The sequence below is a fragment of the Tympanuchus pallidicinctus genome, unplaced genomic scaffold (genome assembly GCF_026119805.1).
Source record: "Tympanuchus pallidicinctus isolate F22 unplaced genomic scaffold, pur_lepc_1.0 scaffold5, whole genome shotgun sequence".
In the NCBI taxonomy this organism is placed as follows: Eukaryota; Metazoa; Chordata; class Aves; order Galliformes; family Phasianidae; genus Tympanuchus; species Tympanuchus pallidicinctus.
In genome coordinates, this window is record NW_026294769.1 from 20637399 (window position 1) to 20662819 (window position 25421).

The 25421-nt window shown below is 38.9% G+C and overlaps 1 long non-coding RNA gene across 1 annotated transcript in view; it reads left to right on the plus strand.

Moving 5' to 3' along the window:
- Positions 1–19948: 19948 nt before the first annotated feature.
- LOC128091203 (uncharacterized) overlaps positions 19949–25421 on the plus strand; it is a 43438-nt gene continuing 37965 nt past the window's right edge. Inside the window, exon 1 of the long non-coding RNA XR_008211295.1 lies at positions 19949–20027. This is a non-coding gene — a long non-coding RNA (uncharacterized LOC128091203). The remainder of the gene's footprint in view (positions 20028–25421) is intronic.

Here is a 25421-nt window from a genome sequence, read left to right on the forward strand (position 1 = left end):
GGTGACATTCCAGTGTTAACAATCCATTTTCTCTTTCATTTTTCTCCATATTATCTAGAACAAACCAATTATACACATTATACACACAGTCCTAAGCCCAATAAATGATTTGAAATGCTTTGCAGTGTAAAGATTCATCTGATGCGAAATAGTTGGTTCAGTCAATTGGAAATAATGCATGTTACTAGTCTGAGACCGCTGAGGGTGAAGCTTGAGATTAAGATAGTATAAGAAAATGTAACAAGATAAGGGAAAAGATGGGGAATGACGTAGCAGTAGTTAGTTTTCCACAGATAAATTAATATAAGCAGACTTTGATATGTATAAAGCATGAGCTGAAGGCAGCTGTTTTGGACTTCATTTTTCACTAACTTTTTCATATCTCTAGGAATTTGTTACTGCAGGGACTTTGGTCCAGTTTATTTGGTATTCCTAAAGGACCAAAGCTTAAGAACCTGGACTCCATTTTTATGCAGTTGGAGACTTCTGCGTAGGAATTGGAGAGTTGGTTAACTTTTCTTCATTAGTGCCATGTGAAAAAGTTTGCATTGTTTTATGTAGCCCACTCCATTAAAAGTCAGCAAACATTGGATTCTTTCTCAAAAACACAAATGCAAAAATGTATTGATTCCTGCTGAGTGCAGTTGTACCTTGCCTAAGCAACTCCTATTGTATTGCCAAAACTCCTATTACCCAGCAAACAAAACGTGGAGACAAGGAAACTCAACAGTGCCACAAAGTTCTTGAGCCACAAAGGTTTGTTTTCTGGCATCTCCCCACAGTGATTAAGTACATAACACTTACCTATATAACGTGATCTCTCATTTACTAGGTTCAATGTGTTACATTCAAATTATTAAGATGGACAAAATTGTATATGGAATTTTGATTTACTGCCACAGAGCACTCTAAGACTTCTACTGTGCCTTGTACCTGCGGTAAGTTTGGAGTAAAAGTAATATTTTGGTGAAAAGAGAAAGTCATCTACAAATATAAAGTCAACATAAAACATAGAAAGTCAAAGTTACATAGCACATTAATGCAAGTATTTATTGAAATTGGAGTTGGTGTGATAGCTCAGCTCTTTATGCTTTCCTATTAATTCAGTAGTAAGAGTTTCTGGTGTAGATGTCTTTTATAATCTTGTATCTCTGCTGAAATGAATTATCTTGCAGTGAAACTGCCCAGGATTATATTCAGTAAGAGAAAGAAAAATTTGTTTCCTGATTTGTGTTGATAGCTTTTTTTTCCTTGACTATTAAAAATCTAGTTTAAGGAAATAACTCCATTTACAACTGATAACTTGGGTATTGGCATAGAAGCAGCCTAGATTCTTGCTCTTTTTAGTTTTCCATGTGTATTCTCAGGCATTAGCAGGCTGTACCAAATTTGCCTGCTTAATCTGCTGAAAATAGCGCATACCATTTGGCAGCAACTTGTTCCTCTGAAATTCAGTAATTTCTCCTCTTTCATAGACAGGAATAAGGCTATCAATTTACTCCTTTTGTCCTTCATTAATGATGTTTGCAGGGTTTTAATTACATTTATGAGAATGTAATGTGAGCATACTTACCCAGGTAGAGAATCTGTGTCCATCTTGGTGCGTGAACTTATTTATAGCTCCGTCCAATCACAATCCATTTTCTAGCTGTGAATAACCTGCTGCCTCCATTAAATCTGCAGCTTATATCTTATTCCAAGAACCCAGGTTTCAGAATAAGATTTAAAGGCAGTGAGTGTGGGTTTTTTTGTGGGTTTTTTTTTTTTTTCCTTCTTTTTTTCCTAGTCCCATGGAAGCACTCGCCACCTTTTACTACCCTTGTGCATTTGGCATTCCAGACACTCGTATGTAGAGCTATCCCATTTCAGTGTTATATATACTGATATACATATATACAAAATATCGCACAGAATCTTTTGCACAAAATCTTGTTTATAGTGAATGGCCCATGATAGGTCCCTCTGTTCTTCACCTGGGTAGGAACTGAAGTCTCTGCAGGGTCACCTGCAGTGAAGCATTCATTTTGTCTGCTCTTAGGCTGCTTTTTCTCAAGGCACCAATATAACTGGTAGTCTGGTTGTCGTTGTAATCAGTTTTCATGGAATCTATCTGTCTTGCTTCTGTTTATCTGTTCTTTTCCTGCTCTATGTATTTCTCATAAGGGTGTTTGTACGAGCTGTGGGAAAAACTGAAGGTTGGTAACACAAGTGTAGCCAGTGACTGATTATGTCTGCAGCTAATTCTTGGAAGTGCAGCAGAAGTTTTCAAGAAAATGGCCTCTATACATAATGACATGAGCAAGGGGAGCAACTGAAGGGGTGAGAAAATGTACTATACCTCAGGCTTCAACCTCTGCCTTTTTTTTCCCCTTCCCATTGCTTTTTCTTCTTTACCTGTTTCTTCCCACAGTTCTTACATCAGAGGCTGCCTCTGACTTCTTCCATCCCAAATGGCATCAAGTGAGGGGATTGGGGGATGCGTTCTGCTCATTTATCAGCTGAATATTTGGCAGGTTTGCTACTGGGAGCTGCACAAACCTTTCAGAGCTTCCTTAGTGTCAGGTGAATGATCTGGCTGCATAGTGCTTGCAATAAATCTTGTCTGATCTCTTTCCAGAAACATAGAACTGAATAAGTTGTAGCAGTGTGAGGCAGTTCCTGATGTCCTTGATGGAAACAACAGTAGCTGTCTTGTACTGACTCCAGTGTCTAAAACAACAGGGAGAGAAGAATCCAGCTGTAATGTAAACTTGTCAAAGAGTGATGTTTATGCAGAATATGTTTCTCAGGAAGCATTTGCTTTCTACTGGCATAATAGGACAGCATATAGAATAAGTTTTAGCTATTTGCAAGGAAAATGTGGACTGAAGCTTGTCTTTAACATGTATGTGAGCTGCTAACATGGACTTGGTGAACTTTCCAGCTGTCTTTTCTATAATGGATGTAAATCACAAGCCAGCATTTCTCCCTGTCCCTTCCTCTAATGCTTATTTTCACATCATGCTCTTGCAGCTTTGTGATATGCAATAAGAAGAAGCCATGCAGAAATTTGAGATTTGTCCTAGTCAGTACAATTTTCTGGGTGTAAAACAGATTAGGGGGAAAAAAGAAAATGCCTTTGTGGAAATATTGTGCTTAACTTTTTTGCAGCTTACGGATTTAACTGAAGAAATTGCATATTAATCATTTCGCATGGAGAGTGTTAGCATGTAAGGGATTTTAATGAGTTAGTTAAAACTGAAAATAATTTTGTAATTTGCACTGAAAATGTTAAATCTTACTCATTTAGATTTTAGAAACCTCCTGTTGATATTATAGGCAGTGCGTTTCCTAGTTTGCATTTTGAGTTAATTTAACTTAATTAAGTGCTTCCTTTAGGGAGAAATGTTCTGAGCAGATCAAGAATGGTGCAGCATGGATGGCATAAAGAGTTTGTCAGCATCTTCCTCCTGGGAAAAAAGCCTCAAGACATACACAAGTAGTTCAGCAGTCATGTCCTTTCAGCTTTGCTGCCTTTAGAGACACTAAAGATGATGCAGCAATTTGGCATCATCGTTGTTCAGAAACTCCTGCAGTAGCATAAACCTGCAGCTTGGTTACAATCTTCAGTTAAATGTGGGGAGAAATGGGCTTTGACATGCAAACAGTTTGTATTACCTGCTTCTCAGTTATGTGACTGATAATGGGTACCCTGGCACCTTGAGATATATATATGGTAACATTTACTACTTTTTAATGAAAGAAGGCTGTGTTTAATTTCTTTGACTCAATTTTAACTGGTGGCTTGAATGGTACCTTCTGCTACAGAATCCTATTTGATGTGTCTATGTGTACATCTGGTTTGGTTTTTTGGGAATCAAGTCACTGCCTGTTTCTGTCATAGCCCCAGTTTATTTGTGGTGAGAATACTGATAAAAACATACCTGTGGGAAAAGGATTGATCCCAACAAATCTTGTGTGGGTGACAGTGATTAAATATGGGAGTACATAGTTGTAAGTTCTGAAGTGACAAAACTTAAGGCTTCTCATTTTATATTCACATTTTTCTCACTGCCTTTATGAGAAGATTTATTCCTGTCTAGTGTACTCACTGGAGAGTCTTTGTCTTTCCTGCATTACTATTCCTGCAGTCATGTAATGTGGTAAAATGCGTGTCCACAATGATGTTGCTGTGAAAATGAGATTTTGTGATGTCTATCAAAGCAAACAAACAAAAAGCACTGAGGAATGAAGGCTGACAAACCACTAAGAGCGTTGACAATAATTTTAAAAGTAGCTGTACCACTGGGCTTTCTGTGCAGAATAAAGTTCATGTCCTATCCCTTTTTCCCCTTTCCAGCCAACGTATCTTGAAATTGTGACAGTAAGTCTAAGGATGGTCACGCAAATATCCCTTCCTACTAACTGCTCCCGACGTGTGGTTATGCAGATTAACGCTCTTCAGTTTGTAGGTTGAGATTTATTTGATTATATGTAATTTTTTTATTACTGCCCTGGAGTCATGCATTGAAGATCTTGCTACTGTGTGTGCAGTTCCAACTCACGCTCATTGGTGACCCTGGGGCTTCTGCAGATTGTGTTTTAAATAATACTTTTTCAGTAGCATTCTAGATGCCATCTACCAGTTCCAGTCTCTGGTGAATTCTGCTCCAGGCTCCATGTTTCATTATGCCTCAGTCCACCCCTCCCCCCCCCCCCCTTTCTGTATTTTGCAGCATAAATTTCTATAATGTATAGACAGTTACTTTCTTTGGATAGAAATGCCACTGATGTTCTGCTGTGAAATGTCAAGTGGGGTCAGAGTTGGATTTTGCTGCTAAGGTATGCATTAAAATTGGATTATGGTTCACCTTCTCTTAGTTAATCTATGTGCTTGAAACATAGTAATGCATGTAAATTGAAGCAACAGATTACTTCTAAGTGTTTCTTATTCCAGCAGGTCTTTGATCAAAAAGCTGAAACTCAACAGCTTGTACAGATTGGACTTTGACATCATAACAATTTACAATCATTCTGTTTTTGTCTGTTGCTCCCATAGAACTGCTCATAATTGTTAGTACAGCACAAAGTTGGATAGATTCAGAAAGTGTTCTTTTTACCAAAAAATTCACCAAATCAAAACCCTCAAGACCCAAAGTTCTTAGGAAGTAATCCTACCAATCTATTTATTCTAGGGCTTGGAAGATCAGATAGTTTGTATTAGTCTTTGGTGGAATAATACCTGGCTGTGTTGTCATATGGTGTCTTGCAGCATCTGAAGTTGCTGTTCGCTTCTGCTCTTCCTCCCTTATCCCACTTCCCCAGGTGCCTGTGTAGGGATGGAAGCAGGCTAAAGAGCAGGACATGAATGAATCTTGAAGACTTTCAAATCAAAAAGATTTAAAAAGTGTCTGAAATACATTATTTAAGTGTCAACGGTTTACAGGCTGGTTTGGCCCGTTATTTTAAATAACAGACTGTTCCGACCTGTTATTTTGAGCTAGAGTTTTGTGCTGAATTGCCCATTTCTGGGTGGGAAATATGTGTTTAAAACTAGCTGTCATGTTCTCTGCTGAAATGTGGCCTTAAAGTCACATGAAATGGGTTCCTAGCTAGCATCCTCTCAATGAGCAAAAACTCCCTCTACATACAGCATATGCTAAGATCTCATGTGGAAAGAAGTGACTGTGTGTATTAGAGGAGACTTTGGACGGTTTCCTAGTTGCTAAGTGTGAAGAATTGCTGCTTCAAAACTGGCAGCTGCCTTTTCAATCTCAAGAGAATGGGTTTATCACAGTCATAGCAGGAATATTTGGTGGAGGTAAACAAGCTTAAGTACAAAGGCAAAATGTATGTAAGCAGGTTAGTGTGTGCTGTGCTTTGCCTTATGAAGGGTGGTATTCAATATGGATTTTGCTTTATTGTATCTATAAACAAAAATTGTAACAGCAAAACTAAGCCATAAATCTTACTAACATTGGTGCTGTTAAAAGAGATCCCAGGTAAAAGCAGCTTTTTGTGTGCTTCGTTTTGGAGGCGATGGCCTTCTTTCCCTTATACCTAAATGTTGACTTGGGGTTCCTATTGGAAATATAACAGGCACACCTATAGAGAGGCAGAAGGCTACCGTTACAAATAGCATTTTAGAAAAAAACTACCACATTTCTTTTGTTTATGATGAAGTAATGGTCTGGAGCTACTCAAGTACCAAGCTTTCGAAGACGGAAAACAAAAATCAATATATTATTACCTCATCTGCCTTTATTTAAGCTGGGACTAGTAAAAGAAAATAAAAATACTCCAGAGTGGTCTTTGCAAGATAGAACATCATCCTAAGGAATGCCATATTGCAGGGTAAGTGTTTCTATTTATGCAAATGATCTGTTTCCTGCCTGTGTGTTGTGATTTAACTTGGCAGGTGGCTCAGCACCACACAGTTGTTCTCTCACTTTCCCTCTTCCCAGTGAGATGGGAGAGAGAATGAAAAAAAACCAACAACAAAGTTGAACTTGTGGGTTAAGAAAAAAGTCGTTTTCTATGATAGAGAAAAGGAAAGGATACTAATTATCACAAATACATATATTTATATATGAATGTATATACGAAGTGTTGCACGAGCAATTGCTCACTACCTGCTGATGCCCAACTAGTTAGCCCCTCATGCAACGAAAGAGGGAAAGATGAACTCCCACCCCCTTTAGAACTCTTTCCACATGATGCCATATAGTATGGATTGTCCCTTTGACAGTTCAAGTCAGCTGTCCTAATTCTGCTCCCTCCCAGCTCCTCAGGCCCTTTTCTGCAAATGTCCTTGGCTCTGTACAGCACTGCTGAGCAGCAACATCGGTATTATCAACATTATTTTTCTCCTGGAACTAAAACATAGCATCATATCGGACACTCTGAAGGAAACGATTCCATCCCAACTGAAACTAAGACAGTGTTTGACTATCTAAAAATCTTTGCAAAGTTATATTTAGAGGTTTCTCATGAATAACTCCATTCTACTTTTTCACAACAGGCGTATTTTATCTTTTATTCACCATTTCTGTGTTTTAATTGTGTAGTGGAAAATGATGTCTGAATTAAGTCCTTTTAGTACTGTGTGGTGCACTGTTGCTTCAGAACACAAAAGATGTCTCAAATAGGTAGTGAAACTGCATTAAACAAGACGTTCTGAGATCCTTGGGCAGTTTCAAAGAGCAGTATGGCTGTAACAACATGGGGTTACTGTGTGCTGTAAGTAGATTGACCACTAAATAGTACGCTGTCTGCTATGCTTAATGGAGTTGCTTTTAATCGTGTGTTTGAGTGATGTGATTTGCTTCAAATGCTGTTTTTTATACATGCAAAGCTGGAAAAAGCACTGGAGTCTGTGGTATATACGCTGAGTTGTAATTTTCCATTTTCTTTTCTGCTGGTGGCATTTGAAGGCTTTGAATTGATCACAGTAGTAGATATTTCTTCATGGGGAAGTAGAACAACATCCTTGTAGACCCAGTTGAATATCTTTAGTGCACAGAACTGTTTTGAGTATATATATATATATAATATATATATATATTTATAAACAGCTGTTAATCACAATGACTGTTACTAGTGCAATTTTTGTTTTCTTCAGTATGTGAATGCAGTGTATCTTCCTCTGCATCCTTCATAATCTTTTCCCCGCCCTAAGTAAATATTGTGTTTTTGCTTCTTGGAAGGTTTTAGCTCTGAAGAAGCTTCATTTAGCAAGTTACCTCCAAGAGAATAGTGGATATATTGTTGTATTTTGCACTGAATGTTGATAATATCTTGTTTTACTCTTTCTTTGCAGTCTATCTGTGTTCTGGGATATATGGGTGGAAAGCATGCCCAGAATGCCTATATTGCTGGCATCTGAGTATTCTCAAAAGTAGTTATAATCTGTCATTTTGTTGCCTCGTTGGTGGCTTATGACATCCTGATGTAGGAGGGTTGATTATTCAGCATTTTTAAGAGGGAATGATTTTTCAAAAATCCTTTATGGTTCTAATAGTATTGCCCCACTCCCATATTGCTCTGAATCCTACAAAAGCTTTGATGTGTTTTGTTTTTTTTTTTGTTAAATGTCTTGCTTTGTATCAGCAGTGAAGGTTTGCTTGAAGATGACTTTTCCCTGTTTAGCAAGGCAAAAAACATTGTCAATTCAGTGCAAAGCAGAATTCTAGTCTCAAACTGCTGTTCTAATTCTAGGAGTTATGATTTCTGAGCAGATTTATTATTTGTGACAAGATTTTTCTGTCTATAATTCTTAATTATGATAATTAACAAAATAGAAAAAGTTGCACATAAAATGAGTAAGGTGGCACTGATCATCATTAGTTGGGATAATGTAGATTATACTGATTAGTGCAAAAATGATTTCTGTTTCAGTTCACTGGGGAGAATGAAGAATTGCATAAATGTACTAATGTTATGTATACTAAATTATCCCTCAGATTTTAGCTACAGCTATGATTTATTCCATTCATAGAATAAGAACTTCATACAACTGCCTGTATATGTTCTGTTTGTTCTCTTTCCAAATGCTTCTGAAAGAATTTGGAGGCATGTAGCTAGACGAAAATTCTCTGGACTCCAAGTATGTGAAAAATGGTCCATGTGTTTATTATGAGCCTACAGAAGAAAGAAAATTGCTGTGACAATGCCTGTAGTGTGCTCTGCTGCTCCTTGCCCTCTTTCCTCAGCCTTCTATGCATTTCTCTTCTAGTAGCACTGAGACTCCCATACTCCCACCTCTCTCAGGTAGAGAGCATCTCTCAGTTTTTTTCTTGGTTGTTTTCCTGTTTTACTGGATAGCAATTTCAGTTAAAATATGTAATATTTTTCAAAATATGGAATACTGCTTCATTCCTTGTGGTTTGCTATCAAGTTTTCTGTCTCTGGTTTGGTGGTTCTCCTATGCTTCTTCTATGCTATCTCAATAAGGCCTTTGACACAGTACTCGACAACATCCTTCTCTCCAAATTGGAAAAGTATGGATTTGATGGGTGGACTGTTCAATGGATGAGGAACTGGATGCAGGATTGAATTTAGAGAGTGGTGGTCAGTGACTCAACTTCTGGATGGAAATCAGCAATGAGTGGTGTCCCACAGAGGTCAGTTCTGGGACTGATACTCTTTAATATCTTCATCGGTGACATTGAGAGTGGGCTCAAGTGCACCATCAGCAAGTTTGCTGATGACACTAAGCTGTGGGCTACAGTTAACACATCTGAGGTATGGGATGCCATCCAGGGAGACCTAGACAGGCTTGAGTAGTGGGCCCAGGTGAACCTCATGATGTCCAACAAAGCCAACTCTAAGGTCTTGCACATGGGTTTCAGCAAGCCCCACTACTGATATAAGCTGGGAGATGAAAGAATTGAGCTCAGCCCTGCTGAAAAAGACCCAGAGGTGATGGTGAATGGAAAGCTGGACAAGAGCCAGCAGTATGCTCTCACAGCCCAGCCAACCATATCCTGGGCTGCATCAAATAAGCGTGGCCAGGAGATGGAGGGAGGTGATGTAGACCTGTTGGAGTGCATCCAGAAGGGAGCCACAAACAATCCAAGGGATGGAACATCTTTCCTACAAAGACAGGCTGTGAAAGTTGGGGCAGCTCAGCCTGGAGAAGAGAAAGCTCTGAGGTGACCTAGCAGTGCGTGTCCCTGTTCATTGCAGGGCAGTTGGACTAGATGACTTTCAAAGGTCCTTTCCAACTTTAAAGATTTGATGATTCTTCCCCAGTTTTCTTTTGTTGCCTTACAGATGACTTTTTTGTTTCAGATCTTTCTTTCACAGTCACTTTTCACTGAAATTTGAATTTTTTTTCCCTCCGCGATTTCCTCTTATTAAAAAAAAAAAAAAAAAAAAAATTACTCTGAATTTAAAAGTGTATAAATAACTGGACAGGTTTTGACAGAACTGGAATATTATTCCAGTTGTGTGGTTTCTGTTGGGTTAAGAAATCAATTATTTTGCTGCTATTTCTTCTGTTGTTTTTCGTTTATTTAGAGGCCTGTCTATTTCTAAATTTCCAGATTGTAGCAGAAATGCTAAGTCATGGCCAGAATCAGTGATTGATCACCTGGTGGGAAGGTGGGGCCAACCCAGGGGAGCTCAGATGCATGCAATGCAGCTGAGTGACTGGAAAGGGTGGAGACAGGATCTGTCTCTGGCACAAGGAATACTCATTTAAGGGTTGGCAGTGGAGGTAAGGGTATGTTGCTTGAGATCCCTATGTACTTGAGTCCTTCCAAGGGTAAGTTGGTTTTTTTTTTTTTTTTCCCCTTTGTTTCTGTGTCCACTGCTTCTGTGGACTTATTCTCAATTGCTGTAGGCTAGGACTTTATTACCCTGTTATTATTGCTCCACTTTCTGTTGCATTATACTGTTACCCAGATTAAGGTGGATATTTAAGATTTTATGTAAGATATTTCTGTTTGTGAGTAGAATGATGTTGCAGGCAACACCGAAGTTTTATGTTTATTTCTGTCTACTTATAATAGATGCTTCCATGAAGTTTTTGTGTGAAGTAAATGTATGTTCATGTTTTTTCCTAGAAATCTGAGCTCTAGTAATTTATCTTAGGTACATCGTGAGATGCAGCTGGATGTCTACATATTTAGTAGTACAAAATATGTCAATTTTTTTCCTTCCTTTATGAGTCTGCTCTCTTTTTGACTACAAACTCTAAGTATTTAGGAGCAAGAAGCTTCATAGCTGAACTGCACAATGTGTGGACTCTTCTGTTTTTATTTTTGCACTTACCATTTGCTAGTTTCATTTAATTGTCTTTGTTGTGCTGGAGAGACTGCATCCATTCTACTTGCAATTTTTAAGACATCTGTAAGACAGCCCCCAAAAGACAGCATTTGACTTTGTTTATTGTGCGTCAGAAACAGGTTCAAAATTGTAACAAAGCTCTAAATGCAGTGTTTTCAATTGATCAATTGATTCAGGACTCATAACAATATATTGAAAATATTTCTTGCTTTACATTAAGTACACCAATGTGTCAGCAATGTGTCTTTGTGACAGAGCAGGCTGAACCATGTTATGGATTGTACTGGCAATCCACTCCTCATTTTGAGTTCTCTTTGCAACTCCTTCCTATTGATGCTTCTGTTTACTCTCTCAATTCAAGATAATATGGCTAACTTTTTTTTTTTTATATATAGCTATTTATACTTTGTTTGAAATTGCTTACAAATATATGGGGACTGCAAGATATTTCTGTTCCACTGAATGAAAGAACAAATGGCTGATTTTGTCTCTTAATGTTTAATGATTCAGTAATTATTTACTGTCAGCTTTAATTGACCTCTGGGGGCTGCTTGTTTGGCACTACTTGACTTACAGCTGTTTATGTTCACAAATTCTTCTGAGGAGGCTTCACTGCAAACCTCTTGGAAGACTGGATCGACTGGATCTTCTTTGCCCACCTGTCACTGAATTTGCAAACTGATGAGGTGTGATTTCCCTTGACCAAAGCTGATTCCTCTTTGAGTCACTCTGACTAATGTGCTTATGATGCTGTTCTGAAGAAACGTGCATGTTGGGTTCTGTTGTCTGTAGTTCCTGAATCTCCCCTGGAAGATTTTTAAAATGTAGTGGCATGTTTTCAATCTTCTTTACTTCTGGTAGAGTGTCATTTTGACATGGATTGAGAGTTTGAGGACTTGATGCTGCAATTGTTGCTTCTTATGTCCTTGAGTAGCAAAGGGATGGTGGTACACTGTGAGTGGAACAGGGAATTAGTGCTTGTGTACTCCTGCTTGCCTGGGGAAAGAAAACTTTCTCTTCCCATGAACAAATACAAAATTGCTTTTTAACATTTCATTAGATTAATTCATGATTGCTCAGTGGAAAAAATACCTCCTGAAGTTTACATAATCCTTTTGAGTGTGTGCTCACTTCTGATGTTTCTCAGCTACAAACTGAATTAGGTCAGGTTACTCAAGCTGTCCCCCTTTCCTGATGTCCCCTTCCCTGTCCTGATTTTTGTGTTCAAGGAAAGAAATCAAACACTGTGCTCTCCTGAGAAAACACTAAGGTTTTTTTAGGAAACCGGGAAGAAATTTTCTTTTTTAAAAGGGGGGAAGTATTAGACTGAGGCCTTCACGCAGAATTCCTAGTTTCAATAAATGATTGTTCAAATGACATACTGTAATTATTTTTTAAGTATTAATTTGCTTGCAATCTTGCAGTGTATGGCAAAATGATTTTTCCTTGCTTTTTTGGGAAGATCCATGTTTATAAAGAAATGGCAAAATTTTCCAGATCTGTTTGAAAAACAGGTGACTGTGCACCTGGTGGGAAGGCAGGGTCAACCTAGGGGAGCTCAGGTGCATGCAATGTAGCAATCCAAGATCCACCCCTTCCCAGCTCTCATTTAAGGGTTGGCAGTGGAGGTGAGAGTATCTGGAGATCCATGCTTAACTTAGGCCTTCCAAAAAAAAGTACATTTTCTTCATTTGTGTCCACAGCTGCTGTCTTTGGGTTTGTCCTCATTTGCTGCTGCCGAAGTCTTTGCCACCTTGCTGTTATCACTGTACTTTCTATTGCATTATAGCATTACAGGAGGCAAGTAATATTACGCTCCTTTACAAGTTAAGGAGAACTTACGTAAATCTGACCTGCTAAACTGTGCCCTTACTAAACTGCAAATAGAAAGTTGGATTTTAGACCTGTAAATGGAACAGCATTTTCTTTTTTTGCAGCACAAAATATTTGTATGGCAAATCCATTTTAATCTTAAGAAACGGGAGAGAAGGTGATGAGCTGGAAGGCACCTACAGAGAAGCTGGTAAAAACTGCTGGTAATTTAAAACATGAATGGAAAAGAGTACATAGGATAGCTTGTGTGCTGTGGCAGTACTGGTGAAATTACACTTCCTGTCAAATCATCCCAGCTGGAAATAGCCTGCAGAAAATTGCTGCTTCTTTCAATGGCTATATTCTTTATTTTAAAAGAAGATTATTAAAATGAAAAAAAAAGAGGCTTGGCTGTTTTGAAAGTGAATGCTCCTGTATTTTCAAAAGTGTTCGCTTAGGAAGTAACTGCTATGGCTCAGCAGGCAACTCGGATTGTCTACTGGAGCTAAATGCAAAACAATCAATTAATGGACTTGTGTACGCTCAGTCATTACCTCCCACAGCCCTCGTAAAATACTCACTGTTATGGCAGTGATTATTTTGAACTCATTTCTGATAGGCTTAGAGTTCTTGATCACTGTTCAAGTGCAAAAGAACTGTGTCAGTGAGGATATGTATGCAGATTGACAATACAGCTCTGAGGTTGGCTTTGACTTCAGAGGTAGGAGGTCACAGAAACGCCACTTACAGTGCTGTAGTTGAGGTTCTGTTTACAACTCTCATTAATAAAGCTCACCTTTAAAAAGGCAGAACTTGGCTTGAGATCCTTGTTTTGGGCTGAACTGTGCCCCATATACCTGATCATAGAGCTCTTAAGTACATATTTTATGGTGGCGTGAATGGTATCAATACATTGCCATAGCAAACTCTCTGAGCAACTTTGTCCTCTCTGTTATAATAAACATAGCACAGTGGTTAAAGCACAACTCTATGTCTTAAGAAATGGTAGCAAATGGCACAGTATTTATTTCAGAGAAAATAACACTTTCTGGTAATAAGTGATGTGGATTTAAATGCAGAAGGGCTTTGAGAAATATTTCTTTTATTCTTTTTTCCCCTCCACTCAGCAGCAGTTAAAAGAAGGAGTTTTGAGGGGAGCACAAGGCGAGAGCAAGCCTGTGATGATTATTTTACAGAATGTTCTCCCACCTGCTAGCCATTGTGGCTTTGGGACTTCTGAAGCTGAATTTGCTTTCTATTCATTTAATGGAACATCTCACCAGAAAAGAGTCTGCAGATGATCTACTGTCATTGTGACTTCTCCTGATGCAGTGCAGTCTGAGAGTAGTTCCTTCAGCAGCGCTTCCAACCACCTCTGCTGCTAGGACTGAATAGATTCCATCTGATTTTAAAGCCTCTCTTGTAAGCTCTCTGGTGTCACTGCATGTAAGATGAAAGGAGATAAATGTGTTGGAAAGCATCTTTCTAGTGAAGCAAAAACATGTGGTATGTGTAGCATGGTATAGAATCCTGCTTATAGTCTGTAATTCTTGATTGGAATGGTGATGCTGTGCATTTGCAAAGGGGCAAAGCTAAAATGTTAAATGTACCTTAAACATGCATTTTTCAGAGAGAATAACTTCTTTTTATTTACTGGACTTAACTCTGTTTTTAGAAGAAAAGAGTTACAAAAATATAGGAAGATGAACAGGCACATGAACTTCTATTATTGGTACTCAGGTCTATTATTTACTAAGTAATAAGTGATATTAATATGTTGAGTACTACAGTTTTTTGCTCTTTGCCTTATGGAGATTATAAACTGAAAATAATGGTGATAAACTAACAATCTGATCTTAGAGCCCTTGCATGCCGATATTTAAGCACTCAGATTGTCTGTTGATAGTAACGATGCTGCCCATTTTCTGAAGGTATGTGTGCACTTAGTGATGGTGAAAGTCTTTCTTCTGAGTGTAGCCAGGGAAAGGATTCCTTGTGGGACGACGGATTCAGATCCTGTGTTGTTAGGGTTAAAGAGTGAAATGGAAACTTTTCTTGCAGAAGGTACAAGTGGAAGGAGAAAGAACTTAAAGTGGTTAGCATTGTCTGAAAGCAGCTGTAGGTCACCTCACTTACAAGTTAGCAGTAAATTCCAATTTTCTCTCCTGTCTTCTGAGTATTTGATTTTCTGAGTCATAAAAACTAGCTGTGAGAAAGGGAAGAAGGAAGCCTGAATAGATATAGGCATGTTGTTTTGAAGTCAGATATGGTTCAACTTAATTAAACTCTGAAGCTCATGTTACTGTTCTGCTAGAAACCATATCAGAACAACTAGTATAAGTTACAGCTGAATAGAATTTCTCTTAAGCTGTCTTCTGTGAGCTCAAGCCAACCGTGCATTTGCTACTCAAGGATTGAACGAATTCTCATTTGCTCAGGTTCTTAACCCAACTGACAGTTGACCAAATATTGAAGAAGATACAAGGCACTGGTGTGTTTTCTAAGGGACCAAAAAAAGAGCTCTGAGTAATTTAGTTTTTCAGGTTTCGTTAATTTTATTAGTTATGATTTATACATGCATATTTTCCTTGAATTTTTTTGGATTCAAATAGCTCTGAACCACTCATCAAAGTGAATTCTGGTCAATCTTTGTTTAGGTTCATTTATGTTCTGAAAGTACTTCAACAGGAGTTATTATTATTTATTTATTTATTTTTAGCAAATAAAACCCTACACAGGCTACACAGCTGTCTGTATGCTTACTGATCTGCAGAAGCAATAGCAACAGAAGAGATAGTAAAGTATTTCTTGAGACAGTTGTTATTTATGAAAATATTTTCTAAAGTTTTTGATTTCAGAACATGGTTCAAATACTTCAAAGAAATGTTTTAGTTTGGACAGGGCTGATATTTATCTTTTTTTTTCCCCTGGTTATCACTAACAGGGCCAGAGGTACCTGCTTTTTTGCTAATTAAGTTTAAATATGAATTGAGATGAGTTGTGTACTTATTTTGTTCCCTGAAATGCGCTTCAGTGAAGATTAAACTTCTAAATTTTGCCTTCTGTTTTTCTTGCCTTGTAAAGAAAAAAATTAATAGTCCTAGAAACTGAAAACTATTAACAGAGATCAGGTATTGGGAAGGGTGACAGTCATAGAATTGCTCAGGTTGGAAAAGACCTTAGAGATTGTGGAGTCCAACCATGACCTAACCACACTACCATAACTCTAACAACTGCTAAATGATGTCACTGAGCACCACATCCAAATGGTTTTTAAACACATCCAGAGATGTTGACTCAACCACCTCCCTGAAGAGCCTATTCCAGTGCTTAGCAATGCTTTTAGTAAAGTTGTTTTTCCTGATATCCAACCTAAACCTCCCTGGTGCAACTTGAGATCATTTCCCCTCATCCTGTCACCATTGAGAAGAGACCAACCCTTGCTTTTTCTACAATCACCTTTCAAGCATTGGAGGAAAGCAGTAAGGTCTTCCTTCAGCTCCCTTTTCCCCAGACCAAACAGCCTCAGTTCCCTCAGTCATCTCTCCTCCTAGGGCGTATTCTCCAAGACCTTCACCAGCCTGGTTGCCCTTCTATGAACCTGCTCCAGCATCTCAGTGTGCCTTCTGTGCTAAAGTGCCAAAACTGAATACAAGACAAGGCTTCACCATTGTCGAGAGCAGGGGCAGGATGACTTCCTTAGTTCTGCTCACCGCACCATTCCTGATACAAGCCAGGATGCCATGGCATTCTTGGCCACCTGGGCACATTACTGTCATGTGTTTCTTCAAGGACTTGCATCTGTCTTTAGCCAGTCCAGATACTCCACACTGTCTGGGGGAGAAGATGGTTATGTCTAACCTTCCATTCCTGACTTAAGCAAATTTTTCCAGCTGATTTGTTGTTTTTTGCAAGTTTAATTTCTTTTTCTTTCACGTGGCAGTTGTTCTCAGGGTCCTAATTGTAATGAGTTAGACAATTTTGATTTATAGATGTTGTTTAATACCCTGCGACATCATATGGATATTTGGTAACTCTACAACATGATCTCAGTTAAACTCTGTTTATATATTCCTCCAGGGGTAGAAAGAAGACAACAAGGAATCCTCTCAAAGGAATCAAACACAATCAAACATTGTGTGTGACTGCATTAATACTTCTGGAATAGCTAGATGTTCCAGAACATCTTTCCAATGAACACACTGCTGGCTGAAACACAGGTTAAGAAGCTGAACTGGCAATTTGCAGTAAATGCAAAGAGATGAGATAGTAAGCTTCAGAGAATGCGAAGATGATTATGCATCAACTGTGCAGAAAATTTGAGGAAACTTAAAGCAGCTTTTAGTACATTGTTTGTACAGAGTTCAATGTAGTGGATAAACTGTTGACTATTCCTGCAGATTGGATTAAGGATTGTATACATCCAAGTCATCTTTGCCTCACCACGAGAATTAGCACAAAAATCTGTGGAATTAATCTTAAGTCTAATTGTGTATGCTTAATGAAGTGACTTCATTACTCAGAAGTGTATGCTTCATTAAGGGACATACACATGGAAGAATTTCTTTATGGTAAGGGTGATGGAGCACTGGAACAGGCTGCCTAGAGAGCTTATGGTGCCCTTCTATGGGGACATTCAATACCTGTCTGCATGCCTACCTGTGACCTATTTTAGGAAATCTGCTTTGAAAGGCAGTTGGACTCCATGATCTCTTGAGGTCCCTTCTAACCCCTGCAATTCTAAGATTCTGTGAAGTAGAGCCATACAAAATACGGCAAGCCTAAACTGATAGCTCCGGTGTGCTGCAGCTGGGTGTATTGGAGCAGCACTATGAACATTTATTCTCTGAGCTCTCCTGGTAGATTCTGGTTCTCTGAGAGACTGAAGGAGGGTAAATGCTTTTAGTATTGAATTTTTTTTTTTTTTTTTTTTTTTGTTGGTCTTGTTTTTAGGGCAGTAGTAATCTGATCTGGCATTAGAAATACCTGATTTATTGCAGTAAAGCTTGTTTCATACCTTATGATATAATTAGTGTGTGATTGTAAACTCATTTAAAATAGGAGTGTTTTTCCTTGTAAAATCTATGAGAAACCAGAACCCTTTCCTGAAGCCTTATGGAGGATTAATTTCCTAAGTAGCATAATCTTGTTGATCCTCTTTGGCACAGGTCCTCTATTATCATGAACAATACCAGGTTTCTTGTGAGAGTATGTATCATTTTAAAGGCTGGAAATACTTTCTATTTTGTTTTTCTTTGTTTTTAAGCCGTTACAGTAGTGTTATTGGTGGTTTTTTATCTGTGGCTGCACAAGACTACGGAGCTGTTTTGATATGTGCTGTTTGTGGGGTGGTTTTGCTTAAGGAAGTATAATTTTTTTTGGTCAAAATGTTAGCATTCCAGAATATATTTGTAAACTTACAACTGTGTTGCTAAAGTTACATCTGAATCACAAACAATTCTGAAGAATTGAGTTTTCACTTTGACTTCTGAGTTCTGTTTTCATATGAAACCTGTACAAACTCAGTTTTGCCTTGGTGTTTGGAGCCAAGAAAATTCAAGATGTTGTTCAAGCATGTTGATCTGCTATGATTGCCCTTACTGGGCCCCAGATGTGCTCTTCAGCTTCCCAGGGAACACAGAGAGCACCTCAGAGCCATCTGAGAGCTGCTACTTTTATTTGTGGAGAGATGTTGTGACAAGATTTATTGACCAAGTAATTTATCGGGAAAATAACCTGCAGCTTTACTCCGCAGGAGCTTAGGCTCGTTTGCATTCACAACTCCAAAATGCCAACAATTTTTCCTCTCTGCTCCATGAGTTCTGTGCAGTTAATAGTGTCTGTTGTTTGAATGGTCTCTGGTACTGTTTGTGAAAGTTGAAGGAGTGAGGATAATCAAAATGCCGGCAAATGAGCTGAGCAAAGTCAGGGATCGGAGGACATCACATTTGTTACAGTAGAAATTGAATTCAGAGTTGCCTTTAGAGTGCTCCACAGAGCACTTCTGTGGAGAAGAGCTTATTCAAGTTCAATATGAAATATTTTTCCAGGAAGCTTGTTCTAAAAAAGCTTTAGGTAGGAAACGCTTATCTTATCATTGATTTATAACAACGTGTGCCTAAAATATGTATCTAAGATGGTGAATGTCAAATTACAGAATGGCCTGGGTTGGAAGGGACCTCAAGGATTACAAATTTCCAACCCCCCTGCCAGAGGCAGGGCCTATCCTATACAGGAAATAGGACTTGGGATGGAGTGAGATGTCAGCATTTTGCAATGATCAAGATTGTGTTAATATATAATTTACGGACTTTGGGGCCTTTTAGAACTCTTGTGGTGGCACTCTGTCACCAGTGGGAGTGAAAAATTTCAACTCTAAAATATTTTTTCTGGATACTCTTGAATAATCTTATGTACCAGTTACTCTCAGTGACTGTGACAAGAGCAACTGTTATGCCTGTGCCCTATTTGTTTCTCTGCATGTGGTGCTATTCTAATCTTCCTGCAAGTTGCTTGGGCTTCCCTGTTTTATCATTCATACTATTAGAATGAAAAGCGAGGAGAGTAGTGTCTTGCTGTGACAGGTGCAGAACACAAACTGGATAGGGACTGTTTCTTTGAGAGTTATCTATATGAAGGATGAGGACCTTCTTGCTTTACCAGTCTTCCTGTGAACAGGGATTGCTATGAGTAGAATCAGGGAAAATGACAGATTGATGCATCTTTGTAGAGACTCTGCAGAGGTGAGAGCTTCACCCTGCCATTCAAAAAGGTGAAAGAAAGGTGGAGTCTGCACTTGGTTAACCAGAAGATCCTAGAATAGAGAAGAGCAGAAGCTCATGATTTCTGGCAGCGTAAGGACAGCTTGTTCTCCATCCACTGATATGCAGGTGCCTTGGTGGAACACAAGCAGGTAGAAGTCATGTCTGGAGAAGCATTGGAGGTGGCTGAGCATGAACCATGCAGTAGCACCAAGAAAAAGGGACAAGTGGCTCTCTACTGCAGGGACAGGGACCCTGTTTGTCAGAGTGAGTTGCTGTCTCACAAGGGAGGTTTATGGTTGCTGGGGACTCGCATCTGGTGTTATAGACAGTCTAAGTGGTTTGTCCAGTCCAGCTGCCTGTTGCTCATCAGTATTGCATCAGTGATACTGGCAGGAGGGACCTGGAGCACATTCAGAGCAACTACACAGCTTTGAGATGGATGAGTCTTAAGGCTGTGGGACCCTATGGCTAGAAGAAAAAGAAACAGATCCTGTAGGTCAACAGCTGGCTCTTGATGCAGGTGTTGTAGTTGGAAAGCTGGATTGCTAGCTGTCAAGACTGTCTTTGAAGGTCGAGGGTTGCATAAGTTGTTTTTCTGACAAAATGAAGTGAGAGTATTTTGGACAATAAGCTGGAAAACCTAGTGAAGAGAGCTTAAGTAAGGAGAAACACGAGAGATAAGTATATGTTAGATGAGGATGTGAAGTGATAGAGGCCTCACGAATGACAAAACGGGAAAGGATTCCTATATCAACTGTATGAATGCAAATGCGTTTAGCCTGGGAAATGAGCAGGTGGAACAAGAACTCTGTGGTAACAAACCTTCATTAAGGGCAGATCACAGGGGGTAGCTATCCTCCTTCAGTCACTGCTCATTAGACCACACCTAAACTGTTGCATGAACTTAGCAGTTGGACTAGATGATCTTAAGCATCTTTTCCAATCTTAATAATTGTATGATTCCCCATGTGCCACCTCAATACAAGAAAGACACCAACAATCTGGACTAAATTGAGCAGAGGATCGGGGGATACTGGGGCTGGAGCACTTGCACTGTGGGGAGAGGATAAGGGACCAGGGCTGGTTCAAGCTGGAGTAGGGATGGCTTTGAAGATATCCAGCAGCATCCTTAGTGCCTGCAGGGAGGTTATCAAGAAAAAAATAGGCTCTTACAGCCTATCACACATGACAGGAGGAGAAAGGCAATTTGCAAAGATCAAATAAGACGTTCCTATGGCATCCAGAGAGCAATTCTTTTTCCCCATGAGGACAGCCTGGCTGTGGGACAGGGTGCCCTCATTTTAGTACATTTTTCTCAGCAAAAATTGGAGTAGTCACAATTTCTCACATTTCTGCCTTGACAAACCAAAGAGAACTAGGTGTAACTAAAATGTATCTAGTTTGATACTGTATTGCATTCATGTGCATGTCAAATGTTTAGTGTCATCTCCTCAGCTTTGAAAGATAATGTCTCATGCTTTATGTCTCCTGTTACTTATTCATTTACCGAGTTGTCAGGGAATGTAACACTTGTTTTTGGAGGCCATGTTATTTCCATTCACAAATCCAGCACATGTCCTGGCTTCAGTTAATACCGTAGAAGTATCCCAGTTTCCTTTATTGGAAGGATTGTGGATTTCCAGGTGCTAGAAGGGTGGTTCATTACAAGGGCTCTTTCAAATTATAATCTGTTAGGTAAATCATTTTGAGTTTTCAGCTGTAAATGAAGAATATAAGAAGTGGCTTAAATAATAGCTGACTCTGCATTTGCAGAAGTCCTATCTTTCAGAATGAAAGGTTTTATTATTTATTTATATTTAGTGAGTGGTGCATATTGCTGGCCTAGAAGCAGTGCCTTGATCATTCATTTCACAAACTTTGTGCATTGTAGACTATTTAAACTATTGTATATTCACATTAGAGTTGTGACAGTTTTAACTAAAACAAAGTATCAGTGCAGACTATTTTTACGTTTATTTTTTCTTTGCTGGTGCCTAAAGGTCTCATGTAAAAGTTTATGGTGTTTCAGAACAGATTGTATAAACACCACAGACCATTCAAAATAAGCCTCAGGTCATAGACTGCTCTAGCCGCTTCCAGCCTCTCCACAGTATCTTTGGCTCTTCTCAGGTGTAAATTTCATTTTTTTTTTTTTTCTCCCCTCATCTTTTCAGAAGAACAGAGACTACAGGGACAGCTTCTACCTAGCGTTACAGATGCTAATTAAAACTTGCTGATGGCTTGCACATGCTGATGAAATAGTCTGGATGTGTTGGGTTACACCAGACAGTGATCCAAAGGGTGCAATAACGGTTCCTCTGCTTCCTGGGAGGAAAGTTAGCGCAACAGCACTCCTATTTGTCTCCGAAAGAGGATACTTCATTTCATTTGCAGTTAATTTGTTACATATTCTATTGGATCAGTGTAACATCTGTTTTGCAGATCCATGCCTTGAGGTCCACGTTAATTACAATCAGTCATTGTAAGACGTGATTTTTTTTTTTTTAATTTTTTTTTTTTTTTTTTTGCACCTTTGTTTCAAAGCTTGCTGAGAAGCACAGATGGACTAGTCCAGGCAAGTCCTGGTCAAAGTTGGAGAAATCTTTTGTCTGAATATTTGCAGGCCGGGAGAGTGAGAGATAAGCAGCAGCTTAATGGCAGGGAGGCAGTCTTCTGTGTGGAAGGGCTCTCTTGAAGAGAAAGGAACCTCAGGGGTGCTGCACGTGACTCTTAACCAAACACCCAGCAATTTCACGTTGGCAGAGGAAAGAGGATAAAAAAAGGGGCCTACAACCAAGAGGGTAGGCATCTGACATCAGATACCTAACAATGTGATACCTGCATGATGATGGACTACCCTGGGCCTGCTCTGTTGCTGTATCTCCTTGCTGCTTAAGGTTGACCACTCTGCCCTGTGCTTTGGCTCCTGCATCGGCCTTGGACCATTGGAACTGCAGGCGATGGGATGCTGCTGGATCTTGGTGGTGACTATCTCCACTTTACGTAATTTTTTTGCTCCTTTCCTGTTGCCTGCTTTCCATTTCCCATGACTCTAATCCATAATAGTCACCAACCTCCCCTTCCCCATTCCCCTGATTGATTGGGATTTGTACTAAAATGAGCAGATCAACATCTGAACAGCTGTTTCTTAATCTCCACATCAGGTACACCTACATTAAAAGAACCTCCTCATCACTGTTTATTTATTTCTTTTATCTGTTTGGGATTTAGAGTGGTTCTACAGGTTTTTTTTTTTTTTTTTTTTTTTTTTTTTTTTTTAATGTGAATGTTTCCTATCTATGAAAAAATGAACAGGATATCAATTTATGTTCATACTGTACAGAGGCACTTTTCTTCTCCTGTGCATAGCTCAAATAATTTTGCTTCTATTGTTTCTAGTCATAGCAGTCTAGAGGCAGTAATCAGTGACAAGTGCAATGAAATACTATGAAAACTGACTGCTGTAGCACAAATTAGTTAATTTTCTTTTGTTATATGTTTGCTATGTTGTAATGATTACCAAGGATCATAGAAAGTGTTGGATTTAAGTCTGCAGCAAGTAGACAGGCAAGCACTTGGAGCTGCAGATGTTCTTCTAACTTTATATTTGTGGATCATTATTTGAGCCCTGCTGTAGAAATAATTGTGGTCATCAATTGAGTGGGATTACAGTCTATATGTGTTTTGTTGACAGAGAGAAATGATTCACTGGATCACAATTGCTTTAGTCATCAAATCTTTGAAGCTTCTCTTGAAATGCATTTTTAGAGGATCTGTTTGGTCAGACATTAGCTTCAGAGCAACTCCTTAATGCCACAGAAACCCAGGACAGTTGCATGGCCTTGAATTGAGTGGCCCATGAGGTCTGATGGCCTGGGTAGGAATGCAGGATCATTACATGATGTCAGGAAGAACTCAGGGAAGTAGAACATTTATTTAGGTCACCTAGGAACCTACCTGGGAGCATTTTGTACGTTCACTCCTATGGCTAGTTAAGTAAAATCTAGTGGAGAGCTGTGTTTTGAAGGTAAAGTTCAGGAGAAGAGCTCTGATGAGGCAGGATTTGACATTCAGTTTTTAATGTACTGTACAGAGGTGTTACTAGGTATATTCCTTGAAACATCTGAAATATCACACACAATCAAGTCACTAATTTACTTGTGGCATGGCCTTTTATGAAGCAGGTGCACAGGGCTAAGGAATTAAGAACTAGATCCTAGAGGAATCTGAAGGATTGAAGTGCAAGTGAGCACAGTGGGCCAAAGGCTGATCATTTGCTTCATAACTTTTTCTCCCACCTCGTACAGAATACTTTGGAGATGAAAGAGATTTGCCAGCTCTTCAATAATTCTGGCTTGAACATTTCAGGCTTTTATCTGGAAAACGTAATATAAAGACTTTGGAGGTTAAAAAAGAGCTCCAGTGAAAGGTAAACCTAAACTGTCTCACAATGTTTTAAAAAATACATCCTCATAAAAGAATGTGAGATTATATGTGCATTTTTTGGTGCCAAGTGTTTAGCTGTGTATACTATCCATATGTGTGTGCAATCACCTTAGACTTCTACAGATAAAAGGTTTTTTCCTTTGCTGGCTGAAACATGATGCAAATGCTAGAAGCAATATCTAAAATGAGTATTTTGCAAGAGTTTGCCATCTCATTTTGCTTGTTCAGCTGTTTTGATACCTTATTAAGGGACCAAAGATGCTTTTGGTCCAAATGTAAGTTTGAGTTTGTACTTTGCTGAATTGATTGGGCATGTGAATACCAGGATTTCATTAGTATGCTGAAATTTTAAGCTTGTGCTTGGGTAGCTTTTGTAGTTGTAGCAAAATGTAGACCAGCTTTTTGGTCTTGTTCAAGTATTACTTTTTCTACCTTCACAGTTGAACAGAAGAAAAATGATTAGAGTCACCTTCTAGGATGATACTAGTTGATCCTAATAAAAAAGTGAGCAAAATTAAATCTTCCTTACTGGTGAATACAAAGATAAAAATGCTGGTAAAAATGCATTATTTCTTCTGTGCAAGTATACTGATGGCTTTGGAGTAGGTTACCTACACTTTGTTTTCCAGATTTGCAAGTGGAATTTTGAGAGCTTGAACATTGTTTACCACCTGTTCCTAAGATCTGCCTTAATGTAAATCTGTTATTATATTTTAAATCATCTGGATGTTTATGGATGAGCAAGGGCAAATCAATTTTTTGCATTAATTTGAGAATGACTTTTTAGCTATTGATTTAATGTTACTGTCAAATGATGATCTTTGCTATGCAAAATCATACAGCTTTTAGTTAGCTGTGTATGTCACTATGCATGATTCAGTTTTTCTTTTGATAGGATCTAAATCCCCAGAGGCTGAATAATTCTTTTCATTTCTACTTCTAGGTTTCAGTTAACTCTGATTTGATGCTTGCCATTGTTCTGATTCTTGCCATGCAGCTGTATGGCAGGAAACAGTGTAACCTCTGTCAAGAGTGTCACTTATTTGGCAAGTTGTGAAACTTCATAACTTCTTTCCTAATGAAGAGTTGCATTTCTGTCCAGCTGTATACTGCATGACTGTTCTGTCCATGTGGCCCTCATCCAGCAAAGCCTGATGCTTTTGGATGTGGAAGAAGACTGAGTGCATACATAAGGGCCACCAACAGACTGCCTCTCTGTGGGCAGATGCTTCTGGGATACTCCTTCTGGACCTGTGGTGTGAAGGTGATGCAGCTTATTTTCTGACCTGTTTGTTGAGTTTTCTCTTCATGAAAAACAAAAGAGATCTGTATTCTGCCTCAATAGAGAGCTGAAATAATATCAGTGTGTGCAGCCATGCAGCTAGGAAGTGCTCCACAAGCCGCTGTGTGCTCAGGAGTTATCTGTGCATGGGTTTTGCTGTACCACAGTGTGATTCTTAAAGGTCTATCCTTTCTAACGCTCATGTAGGTAAATAATTTTGCTATTGCTAACAGCTGCTCTATTTCAGTGGAGCTAACTGTGCTGAGCAATAACTGCTGCGAGGAAGTGGAAGTGTTCCTTCCTTCCCTTTCTTTACTCTTTACTGATTGTAAGTATTTCATTACTGC